A 14,775-nucleotide genomic window follows, 5' to 3' on the forward strand; every position below is an offset into this window, starting at 1 on the left:
CAGGCGTGAAGAGTAGACTGGACATTTTTCGCTTCCTTTTTCAGCTAACTGGTGACTTGTTTTGTCTGAACTGAAAACTCTGGTTAGTGTTTCTATTTCACAACCAGAAGTTGGCTCATTTCCTGAAACAAGAGATGGGGAGCCAAATGTGGTCCTTTAACCCTGAGAATTCTCCCTACGCCACACCCTTCCCTGGCCCTGCGCCATGTTCTTGTAGGGCCTGGATGTACCCTCCAAGTGTGATAAGGCCTCTGGATTGACTATGAGGAGGAGAGACAGATGTGGGTGTAGAAAAGTCTGACTTTTATGCAGCTGGAATGTAGCCTCTCTCTGATTGGCTACCTAGACAGACAGGGGTGGGCGGAGCCAGCACTTTGGGAAGGAGAATAAAAGGAGCCGTTTCAGAGAGAGGATTCTGATGGGGAGAAGGTTTAAGAGAGAGCAGGAGGGAGAGAAAGAGAGTTGGTCCTGGTCTGCATGTGTAACATCCGCCCTGGGAAAAATATCTACAGCTAGAGAAAGGAGGCTGTGAGCTTAGATAGGAAGACGGTGTTGAGTGTCTTGGGAGAGCATTCAGACTGAGTTGGAGCCAGGAGAAGCAGAAGCTGTGAGGATAAAGTCTCCTTGGGTCTCCTTCACGTCAGGAGGGGAGAGATCTTCCAGAAAGAGAAGACTCCCAAACCAGGAAAAAAGGGGGGCGTGGGGATCCCCTGGGTCTGTTAGACTGCCAGAGGTATCTCAGGAGTATGACTGATCAAAGGCTGGGAAACAGACAGAAAGTATCACCTCCTTGTTTAAGAACCAAAGTATTAAGCTGTAACACCTACAGAACAACTAAGTTAAGGAACTGAAGTGAAAGAAGTGGAAATAAACTGAGCATTTACCACCTAGTCTAGAAACCTGTAACATCTAACTGAGGAGTAATAACTGATATGGCTGTGCATTTATTACTTCGTTTAGAAGCTGGTATCATCCACTAGATTAAGTATAATTATTAATAAGTTAACAGTTCCCTGAAAGAACATTATCTCCTGACACTTCATGCTGTAAAATAAAACTTTCTTTATTGGTTCAACTCCTGCCTGAGTCTTCAAGGATATAAGTTTACCCTCACACAAAAACAATACAATAACACACGGTGGCTATATTTAGAGCATACGTAGGTGGGATCTGCCACAATTGGTAGCCAGAGCAGTAGGATCTGCTACACATGCCAATAAAATCTACTTTGGAGAATATTACAGCTCATCCAGTCAATAGGCAATAAGACATATATGAACAACAACCTTGGTTGTAAATCAAGTTTGAGTTACGTTCATCACGACATAGCTTGAATTGAAATGTTTCATCTATGAAAAGAGACACAGCTGTATTCTCTGCCACATTTGCCAGATCATTTGCAGCTGGGTTTGTTATAGCCCTTGGCCTTTTGTTATGTCATCGTTTTTCAATACTGTCACCACTGGATTAGAATGAATGGCATGATATTAATACTGGCCCATGTAAACAGATCACAGCAGTAGTGAAACAGGCATGTGGCCACAGTACCAGGAGCAATGCAAGGCATCTGTCCATTCCCAATCCAGTGGTACCTCAGGTTACAGACTCCGCTAACCCAGACATAGTACCTCGGGTTAAGAACTTTACCTCAGGATGAGAACAGAAATCGTGCTCCGGCGGTGCGGCAGCAGCAGGAGGCCCCATTAGCTGAAGTGGTACCTCAGGTTAGGAAGAGTTTCAGGTTAAGAACAGACCTCCAGAACGAATTAAGTTAGTAACCAGAGGTACCACTGTTTTGTGGGGTCCTGCCACAGCTCACATTATATACAAGGCTGTGTTTAAATATTAACTCCCAAATTTGGTATCCCCTCCAAACCGATGTCAAAGTTTTGTGCTAGGTAATACATTAAAATCACCAAAGGTCTCACATATCTTAACGATTATAGAAATGAATATTATTAAATAGCAAAATTATAAAATGCTTCTAGAAAAGGATAACTACATCTAGAAAACTGTGCATGGCTTACATCTAGGCATTAACATGAAATGCGTTGGAAAGCCAAACTGTCACCCAAGCCATCCAAGGTCCAAGGTGCCAGCTTGGATTCAGATGAAGTGGTTGGACCAAGTTAGCAAAAATCTAGCATATTCTTCAGGTCAAATTCCAAGCTGCTACCTTGCCTCCCCAAATCCCTCCACTGCTCCCCTAAACCACCAATCTCTGCCCCTCCCCACCCAGTTTCAGCACTTAGCTTTAGATTATGAATATCTGAGAACCCCAAGCTGCCTTCTCCCCAAATGGCAGTGCTCACCTTCCAAATATCTTACCTGTAGGGAGAGTTCTGCTCTCCAATATCACCAGAGAGCTAGAGGGCGTTTCCAACCCTTTCCAGGAAAAAGCTGGCAAACTGTGCACTCCATTCTAACGCAACCCACTTTGCTCCATATTCCTAAACACTCCTCAAAATGGAAAAGGAACAGTCTTTGCTGCTGCAAGAAGTAGCAGCTACTGGTGAATCAGCTCTGCCTAAGGGTTTGTTGTTCCTAGCCTCCTTGACGATGGTTCAAGAATCCATGCAGGCCAAGGAGCACTCCAGTTGGAAACCCCAACCGGCCAGATAGCCTCCTTGCTAGGCTTTGTGTGTGGCAACCCTGACTTACATGCATAGCAGGCAAAGTTTTGACTTCAATTAATAAGCTCCTAGCTTGACTTCAATTTCCCACCTCCGATTCCAGAACAAAAAACTAATTACTGCATGCCACCAGGGGAGCAGACACTACGAATTAAAACCTGCATCCTTTTGTCAAGCAAGACAAGGCAGAAGTTCCATGTAATGACAGATTAGAACTTTCCAACAGAATCTAAAACTATACAAAGGGAAAAGTTGGTGAGGAGGATGGGCTCTCTCAAAGTTGACAGGCAAAAGGGGAAAATGCAGGGAGGGAATAAAGAGAATGCTGGTGACAGAAGGTTGAATGAGCTTGTACAACCCCCTCACATTTTTTGGACTTTAGACTCTTTTGCCTGCCCAGGCAGCAATGTTACCCAGTTCCTGTCCAGTTCCCAATGCATTATTAATTCACTGGAATTAAATCATAATTCAATGAATGAATTATGTCACTAATAATGAAGTGTTTATAAACAGTTTGGGTCAAACATATCATCCTGCCTGCACCTTAAGATGTGCTCCACAGTTTCTTCTGATGCGCCCACCCTCTTGGTCAGTTAAGGTGACTATGAGTGGGAGGAACCATGGCTATGGAACTCCCATGTTCTCTCTGGTTCTGGAAAAGAATTGGAATCTAGAGTGAGAGGCTGGTAGAAGAAAGGAAAGCTCCCAGGTGAGAGCTGGAAGGGCTCACCACTTTCTGTGTGGGACAAGGGTTAATAATTACTCTTTGAGACCCTTTGTGTTCTCTTTTCCCTTTCCCTTTCTGTTTTGGTTTTTATTCAGATTAGTCTCTTTTATCTTATTGTATTATGAAAAAGCTTTAACAAAATCTTATTTTAAAAAAGAGAAAAGATGTAATGTTAAGTTTTTATAACGTTTTAAATTTTGTGCTATTTTGTCTTCCGTTTTGAATATAAGCCATTTTGGATGGAGGAGCCAAAATATTTTAAATAAAATAAATGCAAATAAATAAAGATGAGTCTCACTTGAACAAGGTGTATCAGCTTGAAAGAAGAAAAACAATAGGATTTGGAATGGTTTTTGTAAACTACTAAAGCTCTGACTTTGAAGGAAAATAAATTGACAGAGCTATCATAAGTTAGGAGAGATCTTCAGTTATGAGTGAGGTCCAGCTCCAAGACTCCCAGGATAGCCACAAAGAAGCTGTTATCTGCTAACGGTTTTTATATTACTATTGCTGTTGCCTTTATGAAAAGTGGCAGAATGTCTGCATCAACTTCTCTGTCTTAAAACCTTATTACAAGGGACCACTTCAAATGAAAACTCTTATGAACTGTGCTCTGACAAAGACACAAGGCTGAATGACTTTTGGAGAGCTAATAAACTCCTTTACAAGGAAGTCAAGAAGTAATCCAAACTGGAACATCTGCAATCTTCTTTTCCCCCCTTGCCACATCCTCTTGACAATTATAGAACACAACAAATCATGCTCCCCAAAGAACAAAACAGCTGAGAACATACAGGCAAGAACTACTGATGCACAAAAAAGATTTCCCTTACTGGATATTTGCTGCTCACTGCATGAATGAAACAGGGTCATTCAGAAATCCAGGCAGTGCTCATTGCTCATGAATACAGCCAGAGCCTCTAGCTCAAGCAGACTGACTAAGCTCCGAATATGTATTCATCTGTGAATTAGCCAACATGGGATATTATTATTCCTAAAAACAGTCAATATCAATGTGGAAACTCAAGTGACAGGAAGGTCATGCCAACCAACATGTGAAACATAATTTTAACCTTCCTTTCTTCTTGACTGCCAAATTATGTAGTTTCTAAAATTCAGGGTATATGGCTGAAAATCAGTGAATATTTCTAATGCAAGGTGATCAAGACAGTGCCTGTAGCAAAGCACATTTATGGAACTACCAACACCATAGGATATTCAGGAGAAAGTGTAATATTTTTAATGTTTTAATAATATGTTATATCTTGCCAATTTTATGTATTGCACTTATAGCCAGATTATTATAGCGGCCTACATGCAGCTCTCAAGCTATCACCCACCTGGACCTTGACCTGCTCAGCTTTAAAAGTCATGAACTCTTGAACCATTCTCTAAGACAAGTTTCTTACTATAGGGCAGAACTTTCCAAGCTTTTCATGTTGGTGACACATTTGTAGACATTCATCATTAAGCCCGTTTCCCAGCTACATTTGCTGAATTATGCAGAACAGGATGTTTTCTCTTAATATTTCAATACTAAATGAACATCAAGAAGAACTTGCAACCCCTGGCCACTTTCCCCAAGCAAGGTATTCAGAAGGGTCTGCCAAAAGCACTGTTTGGAAGCAAAAAAAGATACAGCCCTGGTTAGTTCCTGGCTGGAAGCTAGAGCTGTCAGTCACAAGACAACCTCCATTGTCTTCCTTTTCCACTATTGTTGTCCCCCCCCCCCCTGTTTTTTAATGAACTATTTCTAAACAGACAGACTGAAAATAGCTTTCTGAACGTTCTAAGTCTTCTGAAGAGCAGAAACTTTTGGAGCAGCCTGGTTTCAGGGAAGCCCTGCTTTGCATTGGACAGACTCCAAATCATTCTGAAGCAGCCCACTTAGATTCTGGATTTGGGCATGAAGTGGAGACACATGCCTATTGGGCCATTTGAATTAAACATTTTGCTCCCAACATGAAATAAGTTTCTCATCAGGTACAGAATGTGCAAAATTAAGGGGAATGTATTTCTTGGTACTGCATAGCTTACATTTTGATACTGTTACAGCCAGCAGCATTACATATCGTGGTGCTTCTGAACAAAAATCCTTGTTGTTGTTGTTTAGTTGTGTCCGACTCTTTGTGACCCCATGGACCAGAGCACACCAGGCGCTTCTGTCTTCGACTGCCTCCTGCAGTTTGGTCAAACTCATGCTGATCCCCTTCATGGATCACTGCCTTGCCGTGGCGAAGGGGCTTGAATAACTCAGAGAAGCTATGAGCTATGCCGATCAGGGCACCCAAGATGAACAGGTCATAGTGGAGAGTTTTGACCAAACGTGATCCACCTGGAGGAGGAACCGGCAAGCCACTCCAGTATCCCTGCCAAGAAAACTCCATGGACAAAGACAACAAAAACCCTACATATACCGTAATCTGTGATGTGAATTTACCATGCTGCTCTTCAATATCAAACACAATATTGGCTTTCTCTCTTTCATAAACCACACCACAATATAAACATACTGCAAAGCCATCGCAAAAATGTCAGCACACATGTGAAAAGCGCAATAAATTCTAACCTCTAGAGAATGACTTTCTTTACAAAAGAGAATAAGAGCGTTAATGAAAACTTGGGTTGGTGTTTTTTTTAAAAACACACACACACAAGTAACTCAGCAGCACTACGACAAGAAATGTACCAAGCACAGGATTGCTGATTTGGAGGTCTAAAAGGAAGGACAAGCAAATCCTGGTGCCTCTGCTTTGGGAATATTCTGAAAAGTGGATCAATATGCTAGATGTCTGAAAATGTAATTCGGACTCAGTCACAACTGGGCTCCTATGAATCAGCATATGTTTACTACTTTTAGTGTTTGACGTTTCACTGTGTTTTTTATATTCTGTTGGGAGCCACCCAGAGTGGCTGGGACAACCCAGTCAGATGGGTGGATTATAAGTAATAAATTGTTGTGGTGGTGTGAGGGAAATTCCTGCCTCAGGGAACAAAAGGGTGGAACTTCCAGGGAACTCCTGAAGAGCTGAGAGTGTCTACTAGCAGTTCCTAATACAGTGGTACCTCAGGTTAAGAACTTAATTCGTTCTGGAGGTCCGTTCTTAACCTGAAACTGTTCTTAACCTGAGGTACCACTTTAGCTAATGGGGCCTCCTCCTGCTGCCGCACAATTTCTGTTCTCATCCTGAAGCAAAGTTCTTAACCTGAAACACTATTTCTGGGTTAGCGGAGTCTGTAACCTGAAGCGACTGTAACCTGAAGCGTCTGTAACCCGAGGTACCACTCTAAGGTTAATTGCTATGCTAGATTGCAAAATCTCAGTCTAGGACACCAAATTGTTTGGTTAACACCACATGGTAGCAGCACAACCTGCCTTTAAAAAGGAGGGCGGGGAGCAAGAGATACTACATTCCACCAAGAACAGCAAAGGAACACAGTGCAAGAGTGTTAGAAGGCAACAATTAGATGTCTATAGCAGCAGCTCTCATTTCAATTTCTTAGACTCAGTGCACACACGAAGAAGCACAAGACCCTGCAACTGCATTCAGACCATGAATTGGAAGCCTTCCTGGTTATGGTCACCACCAAGTAATCATGTGAAGATTCCTAAAAATGTTCACCCAGCTATTCAACACTGAGGAAAAGGTATTCCCCACCCTCTTAAAAGTTAGCGCTACAGTGGAGACTGGCTTCAACATCAAACGCCTGGGTAAATAAAAATGGCTCAGCCTGGCACCTAAAACCTGACAACAGTGGCAGAAGGCGTGTTTCACAGAGAGGGAGCTATCACTGAAAAGCTCATTCTTATGCAGCAGACCTCCCCCACTCCCTTGGCACACAGAGAAGGTCCTTTGATGAAGACGGCAGGATCAGGGCTGGTTCATGTCAGAAGCAGTGGTCCTTCAGGTACTGAGATCCTGAGTCACGTGTATTATTATTTTTATATAATAAAATATATGTTGAGCCTTGATGAGGTGGTTATACTGCAGGTCCTTGAGACACAAGATCCTGCTGTGCTACTTAGGCTGCAAACAGCCTTAACACAGTTATCATATTTTTATACTACATTAGAGTCAGCATCAAATACCGTACTCCTCATTTACACACATGTGACATAACTGTAGCCCATTTGGCCTTAATATTAGATTAGTCAAGTGATTTTTATAATTGTAGGAAGGTTAAATATTGTGGCAAAAAAAAAATGGGGGGTGTCATTATTATTTATTAATCATTAAATTTGCATACCACCCTTGATCTGAAGTTCTCATGGTGATTTGTAGCATAAATAACATCAATTGATTGAAACACAGAGGTAGAAAGTTAACAAGAAAAGGAACAGAAACAGCCAGGCTGTTGATTAATATGTTTCAGCCATGAAAAGGGAACAAATAATGAAATCAAGTGCAATAAAAGCCTTAATGCAAAACACACACATAGAGGCTTAATTCAAGCTGAATGACTGCATTAGTATAAAGAAAGATTATTTTTCAAATTTAGGCTGCAGGAGAATGGTTACAGCTGATTACTTTCAGTCATTCTTCAGCGCTCTCTCATTAGTAATGACATGTAAGGCAGACTGAAAGAAAGTCATTTCTCAGATGACCACCAGTTTGTTGCAAGAATAGAAATGATACCATAATACATATACCCTTCCTTATATACTGGGTCAAAGCACAGAAAGAACCAAGCAGTTTAGACCTATTTCAACTTGTTTTGTGCAGTGGCCTTTCCTTGCTCTGATACATAACAGCACAAAGGATCAATGTGGGGTTCTTTCAAAGGTGGTCTCATACCAGTCTTAGAATCATAGAATCATAGAGTTGGAAGAGACCACAAGGGCCATCGAGTCCAACCCCCTGCCAAGCAGGAAACACCATCAGAGCACTCCTGACATATGGTTGTCAAGCCTCTGCTTAAAGACCTCCAAAGAAGGAGACTCCACCACACTCCTTGGCAGCAAATTCCACTGTCAAACAGCTCTTACTGTCAGGAAGTTCTTCCTAATGCTTAGGTGGAATCTTCTTTCTTGTAGTTTGGATCCATTGCTCCGTGTCCGCTTCTCTGGAGCAGCAGAAAACAACCTTTCTCCCTCCTCTATGTTGCATCCTTTTATATATAGTCTTGGTATTCCTCTCCCTCCCTCCTTCTCAAATTCACAGATAACTAGCAGTAGTCCACTCAATAAACTCCCCGGGCAAACCTTCATCAGTCATGATAAATAACGATTGGGCAGATTGAGGATGAACAATCCCAAGCACATTTGTCTGCCTCGTCTAGTGTCAATAGCTGAAGTTCATCAGATGTAGCAAGATTAAGAGGGTCTGGACCACTGAGGATTTGGTATCCTAATTAGCACCCCAAATCAGTACGGTTGTAAGGAATTTTACCTACAAAGCACTTCCTAAAATGGCCACAGTATTTTTCCAATTTGGGGGCAGGGGAGTCAAAAACCCAAAACTATGAGGATAAGGCTAAAGCAGTTATTTCACCACTCAGAGAGCTCTGCTGAAGGAAAAGCCTGCATGGCTACGATGGTGATGCCGAGAAATAATCTCTGCCATCACTGACATAGGCCTTCAATCACACTCTGCGTCATGTTTGGTCAAATTCATTATAGGGCTTCCTCCACTTGCCCTCTGGCCCTCCTTCCCAGACCTGCCTTACCAGCCAAGCCTAACATACCGAGAAGGAATTCTCACTCAGCCGCAAAAGGTACTCTAGGAGCTTCTGTGTCTACACCCAAATTGTCTTCTGTAGAGACTCAGCCCCCAATTGAATATAGCAGACCCACTGCATGGTACGCCAATAAAATGAATTTCTACAATTTACCCCAAGCTATCTTGCGGGGGTCTTGTGTGAGGGAAACTTCAATATGGGGGTGTCAGGCAGGATTTGAGCAAACAAGAAAACTTTTATTTACAAAAAAGAGGTTGGTGAAACAAAGTTGGGTCAGGAGATGCGTTCTTTCAGTAGAAGTTAACTTATTACTTAAACTAAATTTAAAGATGTCAAAGCTTTTCTTAAACTTCACTTGCTAAAAAATCAGCCAGGATGCTTCAGGTAGATGTCCAGGTTTCTAGAATAGGTGGTAAAATGCTTAACTTGGTTTCTGTTACTTCACTCTCATTCCTTTACTTAGTTGTGTCAGGTGTGACAGTTAAATACTTTGGACACAGCACAGCTTCCTTCGCAGCGTAATACTTTGGTTCATGAGCGAGGGGCACTTTCCATCAGTTATCCACTCTCTTAACAACCCCACTCCTGAGGTACAGTGGTACCTCAGGTTAAGTACTTAATTCGTTCCGGAGGTCTGTACTTAACCTGAAACTGTTCTTAACCTGAAGCACCACTTTAGCTAATGGGGCCTCCCATTGCTGCTGTGCCGCCGGAGCACGATTTCTGTTCTCATCCTGAAGCAAAGTTCTTAACCTGAAGCACTATTTCTGGGTTAGCGGAGTCTGTAACCTGAAGCATATGTAACCTGAAGCGTATGTAACCCGAGGTACCACTGTAAAACTGAATTAGTATAACAGACCCAGGGAGTCTGTCTTCCCACAGGTTCTCCCTCTCCTGGCTCAGACTCAGCCCTCCAGGTAACTCTGGTCTGTCCACTTTCCCTAGACACTCAGCCTGGTCTTCCACTCTAAGCTGCAAGGCTCTTTCCTCTTTCTATAGTCTCCTCAGAGCAGATGTTCAACTCAAATCAGAACCAATTCTCCCTCAGACAAACCCTATCCTAATCCCTATCGCTCATCTCAAATCAAGCCCTGTCTCCCAAACTAAACCCTATCCTAATCCCTATCTAAAAACTGCCTCAGAAACTGCTACTTTTATTCCCCCTCCCGAAACTCCCCCCCAAAAACAATCCTCTAAGGCCCAGCATGTAGATCAATCAACCTGCAGAGGTAATCCATCCTTATACATCCACTACCCTTGTGGAAATGAGGAGAAACATTTTTTTAAAAAAAGATCTCTTGCACCAAAGGCATTCCAGGTGTTCATCAAAAGATTTCAGGGTGGTGTACAAAACAAACTAATCCGCTTAACATATAAATTGAACTTAAAACCAACCAACAAACACACAAGATACAAATAAAAAGCCCCAAACTGCAGGGGGGGGGGGGACAGAATAGGCATGGCTTCTCACAAAGCTTTTAGAGTTCTTTGAGAATGTCAACAAGCATATAAGACAGACAACAGGAACTTCCAAAAAACTTTTGATAAAATAATTCTGTATTTTAAAAAATATTAAACTTAGTAGTCATGGGATAAGACAAGATGTTAAACTATGAAATTTACTCTTACAGGAAGCACTGAGGGGCACCAATTTGGATGGCTTTAGAAGAGGTTTAGGCACATTCATGTTGGCTAATAATGATGGTGATGATATGAATAATAATAATAATAATAATAATAATAATGCTGTAAATGGCTGCTAGCCACAAGGACTATGTTCCACCTGCAGAGTGAGAGGCAGTTTGCCTTAGAATACCATTTGCTGGGAATTAGAAGTGTAAGAGTGCTGCTATACTCAGGTAGGCATCCGGCTGAGCACTGTGAAAGCAGGATACTGGACTACCTGAGTCTTTGGTCTGATGCGGCAGGACAAAGTTTCAAAAAGCAGCTAAAATCCAAAATGCCTTGGTGAATTCCAGACGTTTCTCCATGGAGGAGCGAGTTTCAAAAGGTCAGGGCAGCAACACAGAAAAGGCCTGCTGTTAAGAGGGTGCTTGGAGCAGGGCTTCTGCAGAAGCTCTTAAGACACAAGACAGGCTGGTATGAGAAGACACACTGCCCTCGGGTATTTGGTGCCCAAGCCATCTAGAGCTTTAATTGTCAAGCACCAGCACCTAAGGCTGTGCTCAGAATCAAACAGGCAGACCAAACAGATCTTTCAGAAGAGGTATAATATCAAGTCTATCTATACCCATCAAAATTATAGCAGCTGAACTTTCCAACCACTGGAGCAACCCCACAAAAAACACATTACAGTAATCCAACTGAGAGAGGTTAACCAGAGCATGCATCAATGTAGGAACAGCACACCTGGCTAAGGGCACTCCAGGCCACTGAGACTATTTGGGTCTCAAATGACATTGCTGGATCAAGGAATTGTTCTGTCCTAGGCAGAATGCAAGGGCTGGGTTCTAACCAAAATGGCAACACGTGCCAACCACAGAATCCAGAAAGACAAAGGGTCACAAACCACTAATCCTGCTTCAGTATCTTGTAGCAAAATCAATCAAGCAGAGATCAGGTTTCAGCAGAGTAGGGTCAAACAAGCCAAGGCTGGACTCCAATGAGTATGGTCAGACAAAGCCAAGATCAGATCCTACTGAGGTCAACCAAGCAAAGCAAAGGTCAAAAGACCCAGACAAGCAAAGGTGGGCAAAACCGTGCCCTGGATAGCTCCAAGTGACCTGCCAGTCAGAGAAGACAGAAGAATATTACCCACAAGCACTGAGCCGCATGTAGACCTCCAGGTGCGATTCCTCTGAGCCACTAGCCCCATCCCTAACAAGTGGAACCTTTACCCTGAAAGAGACCCAGCCTGTTTTAGGTGCAGCTGACTTTGGCCATGTGGGAGAGACTAGCGTTCAGCTGTGAATTCTGAGAGGGCGTCTGAGAAAGCCAATGTGAACTCTCCAGGCTGGAGAAGCACAGGCATCTATTGCTGGAACTCCAAAGAAGGCAGGGACATCACAGACAAATCTGCTTTCTGACCAAAGTTATCCTCTCCATGGTCTTTTCCCACATTAATGGAAAGTTGGAAACTGTGTTATGATAGGAGTACCCTGAAAATGTATAGTTGCTCTTTTGGGAGAACAAAGTAGGAGGAACTTCAATTTCATAGACCCAGAAACCGACTACTTCCACCTCCAAGTATTCAGCTTCAGTTAATAAGCTCTTAGGCAGTCCATTGTTGAGTCTAGACACGGATTTCAGCATCAGTGGAGTCTCATCTGGCTTAGATGATAGCAAAAAATAGAGTTGAGTGTCATCAGTGTATTTGGTGACACCTTACTCCAGATTCTTGAATGCAGTAGAGTTGTTTGGGGTTTGAGCAGAAGCCCCCACCCCTACAAAAAGGATTCACTGCTGGCTTCATAGGAAAGGTTCAGTAGGTTTTTGTTCAGTACAAAAACCACCTATCCAGTGGCACCTTTGTTGAACTAGACATGCATTCATATGACTGGCAGCAAAATGAGCCGAAAAGCACTGAGGGTGATGATCCAGCTCGGATAACAACCATACAGAGCACCTGTCTGCACACCCAATGCCTGATTGAGGTATGGACAGGGATGCGGAATTCTGCTTTTACACAGGTATGGCCTTAGCTGGATCGGACTGGATATCCTAATACAGGGTTTTTTTGGGGGGAGGTGAGCATCTGTAGTTCCTTGTATTTCCAACACAACTGCTGAACACACTGTGCGGAAGGGAGCAAGGGGCCACATAATTCTGTGGCTGTATGGTGTCCCTGTTGTTGTTGCCAATAGCGATATCACATTTAGATTAAAAACATCAATAACATTTACACTGTAAAAAGGGATTATAGCAAATCAGATACAACAGATGGCTTTCTTGATTGCATTTGCTTTGTTTCTAATAACCAGGCAATTTAATTTAGGCAGCATCTAACCTGTCTCTGGCTTTCATACAGATTTAAAAACCAACACTGACTCAGTGTTTCCAACACAAGATAGAACTTGTTGGACAGAGTCACAGCAAGCCAATTTGGAAATACTTTCATCTTTAAAATTTAATCAGAAGTGTGTATTCTTCTACGTAAAGATCACAGAAAATTTGCTACACAACATTACAGAGTGAAGTGGTAGCCTCCCATAGCGGTTCTTTATTTTAATAAAAGTTTGTGGGAAATTACATGCAATTGCATGCAATTTGCAATTCAGCACTAGAATTTGTTCTTGATTTTGCCTAAGGCTTCAGCAAATTGCCAGAGGAATTTGAAAGACAAAAGGGTGGGCATTTTTTGTTTTTGTTTTTTTAGAAGTGGAAGTTAGCAGGGAAAGATGAGAGGCATTAGGAAATTCAGATTTAATACCTTTCCTGAATATTTTGGAAAGCATTGGAAATGAAGAGACTAATTGCTGAAAAATGACTAGAAAAACATTTCTACATTGCAGTAATGATGTGACATTTGCCTTAAAGAGCCATCTCACATGTTACACTGGAGTGCAGCCAGGGGGCAGTTGCCAATCTAACCTCTAAACTGTCCTTTCTCAACCTTGGGTCCCCTGATATTATTGCGGGGACGACGACGACAAAGCAGCTGGCAATATTAGATGAGCCATTACTAAAAATTCAATGTCATAAACTCCAGTCATCCCTAACTAGCAGGACCAGTGGTCAGGGATGATGAGAGTTGTAGTCCAACATCTGGAGACCCAAGATTGAGAAAGGCTGCAGTCTCAATAATGTCACGTACATCATACACATTTCCAAACAGGTGTTTGCACATTTTAGGCATACAACGACATTTTAAGGAGCTAACTTATGAAGCAGCCCAAAGCGAATAAGCAAGTGATTTAAGAACCTTGCCTCACAGGCAAGCAAGGTTTGGACTAATAAAGAATTCTGTTCCCCTAGAACAAGGGGAGCTGTTTATTTCTGCTCATCTTCCATCCCCTTTAGCAGCTAATTTTCTCTAGGGGCTGGTAGGGGGAGGAGTAGGGAAAATTAGGTGTTAAAGGAGAGGGAAGATAAGTGGGAATAAACAACTCTGACTGCCTCTGGAAAAGCTTTCAGAATTCTCAGTGGAGTCTGGCTTGCACACGGCTATTTTGGATGAGATGAGAGTAATGTGGAGCCAGGCTCTGATACGTTCAGTCAAGACGACCCTATTTATCACTCATCAGAAAAGCAGAAAGACTAAATAATAGCAACTGCTCCATCTCGTAACAGGTTTGTACAACGATGGAGGTGTGCGCAAGAGAGAAAGAGATTTGGAGTTTTTATTTTTTTTTATGAAAAGTCTGCAGATGGCAATTCAGCAGACTCCTATACCTCTGTTTTAATGATATATAATAGTTTGGGGCATGACCTACACTCTTGCTGTGTTGATAAGAGCAAGGCCATCTGAAAGAGCCCTGGGAGAACCTCAGCTATACCAGGAAACCCAACTCCTCCAGGGTCTGATGATTTACTTAATTTCTTGCACTGCTATCCCACCTTTTCTCCAAAGAGCTCAAGGTGGGGAACGTGGCTCTCTTCCTCCCCATTTCATCCTCACAGCAACCCTGTGAGGTAGGCTAGGCTGCGAGACGGACAGGCCCAAGGTCACTCAAGGACTTTCATAGCTCTCACGCCATATCAACCTAACCAGCCCCTGCGATCATCATCTGATCTTCATGTGTCCCCCCTCCATGAGAGGTCTGGAGTGTGGCAGCA

At 42.6% G+C, this 14,775-nt stretch overlaps 1 protein-coding gene across 8 annotated transcripts in view; it reads right to left on the reverse strand.

Moving 5' to 3' along the window:
- Positions 1–14,775, reverse strand: part of SHISAL1 (shisa like 1) — an 81,962-nt gene that overhangs the window by 57,202 nt on the left and 9,985 nt on the right. The window contains exon 1 of one of the 8 annotated variants that reach the window (XM_081911908.1): positions 3,177–3,260. The exons of 6 other annotated variants lie outside the window; for them this stretch is intronic. The gene's annotated coding sequence lies outside the window, so the exon portion shown is untranslated. Of the gene's footprint in view, positions 1–3,176; positions 3,261–14,775 lie in introns of those variants that run through there. One more of the 8 variants, XM_081911905.1, reaches the window with a different exon arrangement.

This window comes from Podarcis melisellensis, assembly GCF_964234715.1.
Source record: "Podarcis melisellensis genome assembly, chromosome: 5".
Taxonomy (NCBI): Eukaryota; Metazoa; Chordata; class Lepidosauria; order Squamata; family Lacertidae; genus Podarcis; species Podarcis melisellensis.